The sequence below is a fragment of the Euphorbia lathyris genome, chromosome 3 (genome assembly GCF_963576675.1).
Source record: "Euphorbia lathyris chromosome 3, ddEupLath1.1, whole genome shotgun sequence".
NCBI classification, from domain to species: Eukaryota; Viridiplantae; Streptophyta; class Magnoliopsida; order Malpighiales; family Euphorbiaceae; genus Euphorbia; species Euphorbia lathyris.
The window spans coordinates 101,569,924-101,573,229 of record NC_088912.1 but is presented as its reverse complement, the minus strand read 5'-3'; the positions used below and the strand labels follow the sequence as shown (position 1 = coordinate 101,573,229).

Genomic DNA, 3,306 nt, shown 5'->3' with positions numbered 1-3,306 from the left:
ATGGGGAATCGATATAGTGGGTCCATTCCCAGAAACGACAAAGAAAAGGAAGTACTTGGTAGTCGCAGTTGACCACTTCAGCAAATGGGTAAAAGCGGAGGCAGTAACCGCTCAAACACCTGAACGAATGATCGAGTTCTTACGAGAGAACATTATCATGCGATTTGGAATCCCGCAAAAGCTTATAACTGACAACGGCACCCAGTTCAACTGTGTCAAGTTCAAAGCATACTGCGAAAACATGGGGATCAAGAATCATTTTTCTTCCGTAAACCATCCCCAATCGAATGGTATGACAGAGGTTACCAACAGGGTCATGATTCAAGGGATCAAGAAGCGGCTAGGCGATAAAAAAAACAGGTTGGGCGGATGAGATACCCCATATGTTATGGGCATACAGAACTTCTGTAAAAGCAGCAACTGGCGAAACACCTTTCTCGCTGGTTTATGGAGCCGAAGCAGTCCTACTTGTTGAAATCAAGTCGCCTACAGATCGAATAATTTATTATTGCGACGCACAAAATCCTATCAACATTAGAGATGCATTGGATTCTGTTGAAGAACGAAGAGAAAAAGCTTACATGCAAATGGCAGTATACCGCAATAGGGTCAAGAAATATCATGACAGAAGGGTGCGAAAAGTGATAATCAACGAGAATGACTTTGTCTTGAAAAAAGCGGATAAAATACAATCCAGAGATGGCAAAGGCAAATTAGGCGTCAACTGGATCGGACCATACAGAGTATCCAAGAAGCTGGGACCATCAACTTTTGAAATAGAAGAAATGAGAGGAAAAAAGCTCCCGCGCACCTGGAATCTAGAAAATCTGCGCCTATATAAACGGGCCAGGTAGTTCAGGGAAATGACGAGTACTCTTTTTCCTTTTATGAGTTTTTTCCCACTGGGTTTTCTGATAAAAGGTTTTAATGAGGCTTTGATCCCACACATTTCATATACCAATGTAACAAAAAGTCTTTTCTTTTATCAATAAAGATATTCAATTGTTGCATACAGCGTCTGAGTACGGATCCTTTTTAGGACAACCACTTCAGTGTGTTATCTACAAACAAAAGGCGGGTAAATCGCGCAAAAACCTTATGGTTAAACTTAAAAACACATAAATGTGTTGCCTATTAAGAAAGGCGGATGCATGATTACGCATCACTCGCAAAAACCTTATGGTTAAACTTAAAAACACATAAATGTGTTGCCTCTTAAAGAAAGGCGGATGCATGATTACGCATCACTCGCAAAACCTTATGATTAAACTTATGATGATATTATTTTCGAAAGAAAAATTATAAGATAAGGCATAAAATTAAGCGAATTAACGAGTACTCAAAAAATTGCAAAAAAGGTCTGGCCACCCTAGCGGAAACGAAACTAAACTACGAGAAAATACAAATATGGAGTCGGCAAAAGGCAAGGGTCACGTATGAAAACAAAGGTCAATAAGGAATAAAACAACAATCGCACGTATAGGTAAAGTGGCAAGCAAAAGAAAATATATATATACGGGCAGTTTGTTACATACAACAATCCAGATATAAATCAAACTATGCTACAGCTTCCTCTCCTTCACCCCTATGGCCCTCCTCGCCTTCAGCGGCTCCCTCATCTCCTCTAGTGGGCGGATCTGCTTCAAGCGAATCCTCAACCCTCGAATCAGTAACCGCTTCAGAGGGCGGTACCTCTTGCTCAGGCTGAGAAAGGTCTTGTGGTGCCTCTTTTTCCGCGTTCTGAGTAGGGATCTCGCAGCTAATTGGAGAGTTCTGAAAACTCTGCCAATCTAAGAAGAGTACCTCATCCATATCAGCATCCTCGGCTTCCAGCTTGTCCCACTTCTCAGTTAGATCCTTTTCGGGGATAGGAACCTTGGGGCGGCTAAGTACTCGATCTGGATGCCCATGCTCATAAGCGGCATGAATTCGCTCCCCATACCAATAGATGCGAGCACCATCTTCGGCTAGAATCTCCTCAGCTTTCTTCTTTTGCATCTCCAGAGCCTCCTTGGATGAATTTAGATCATCAAGGACCTTTTGCAGCTCGTCAGACTTAGCCTGGAGGGATCTGAGAGCTTCCTCTTTCTCGCTCATAACCTTCTGACAAGCGCCTTCAAGAGCCTTTACCTTCCCTTGGACATCATCATAAAGCGACTTCTGAGTCGCCAATTCAGTACCAAGGTTCTCCAACTCTTTGGCTCGTTCAGCATCCCTTTGGAGAGCGCCCTCCGCGAAATTGATAATCTGCATATAAGACGGCTCGTGAATAAAAAAAGGGCGAATAGAAACATGCGATTACTATGGACACAAGATCCTTGAAAGGGAATGACAAGCCTCTACCCCCAAAACAACAATATACCTCTATGGCACGCTTCTCAATCCCCTCCATTACAGTAGGAAGCGGTACTTGTTCTCGCACACGGGAAGCAGAGGGGAGCCGCCCAAGGACATTGCATATGGAAGAGACAATGTCCTTACAAGAAAAGCTCACGGCCATACCAAAGGTCCTAGTCCACCACCCGCTGATGTCGGGAATCGGCTGTGAATGCATAAGGAGAAAGATCAGGAGAACAGCAGATAACTCATGAGGAAAAGTTAACAACATAAAAAAATGGGGGGGGAATGGATTGAGATACCTCGTGAATTGGAGTACTGCTCTTTCCTTTGGACGGGGCGGATACGGGTGTGCCGCCAACAGTGAGGGACACAGAGGTGTTTTTCTTTCTGGGACGAGAAGACTCTGTATCCGCATTATGCTTCCGCTTCCTAGTTAAGGGAAGGTCCTCGGAAGCAGAAGCTGGACCTTGTGAAATGGAGGCCCTTACGGGAGAAGCCGCCTCAATAGAAGTAATCGCCCCTCCAGGAGAATTCGCCCCTGCAACGGAAGTGGTCCCCGCCATCCGCCTCTTCCTTCTCGCTAGGGCTTTCGCCTCCCGATCTGCAGCGAGTTGAGATAAAGGATCACCCCTGCAAAGGGTTAAAAGAAATCATCAACTTGGAAATAAAAAAATACCTTGAACAAAAACGCGATAAGGGATATAGACAACGCGATCTCCCTCGCGGTAGGCAATCGCTACTCGGCTCCTTAGCATATGGAAGGCCTGATCATATGTCCATACGAAAGGAGGCGTACTCTTCAAGAACTTTATAACAGCGGATTCTTCCTCACTGGGGTAACCGAAGTTTAAACTCTTTACATTGGGCCAGCCCCAGCAGCGAAGGAAGTTTGGATTCCCTTCATTAAACTTGATAAAGAAGTAAGATCGGTCCCACTCGCGGATCTTGTTCAGCTTCTCATCGAAA

The 3,306-nt window shown here is 44.6% G+C and overlaps 1 long non-coding RNA gene across 1 annotated transcript; it reads right to left on the bottom strand.

The window, feature by feature from the left end:
* Window positions 1–2,166: 2,166 nt before the first annotated feature.
* LOC136222255 (uncharacterized) lies at window positions 2,167–2,784 on the bottom strand. Its single transcript, XR_010685574.1, has 3 exons — window positions 2,640–2,784; window positions 2,363–2,542; window positions 2,167–2,247 (listed from the first exon to the last, which is right to left on the bottom strand). It is a non-coding gene; the product is annotated as an uncharacterized lncRNA (long non-coding RNA).
* Between the last annotated feature and the right edge of the window lie 522 nt (window positions 2,785–3,306).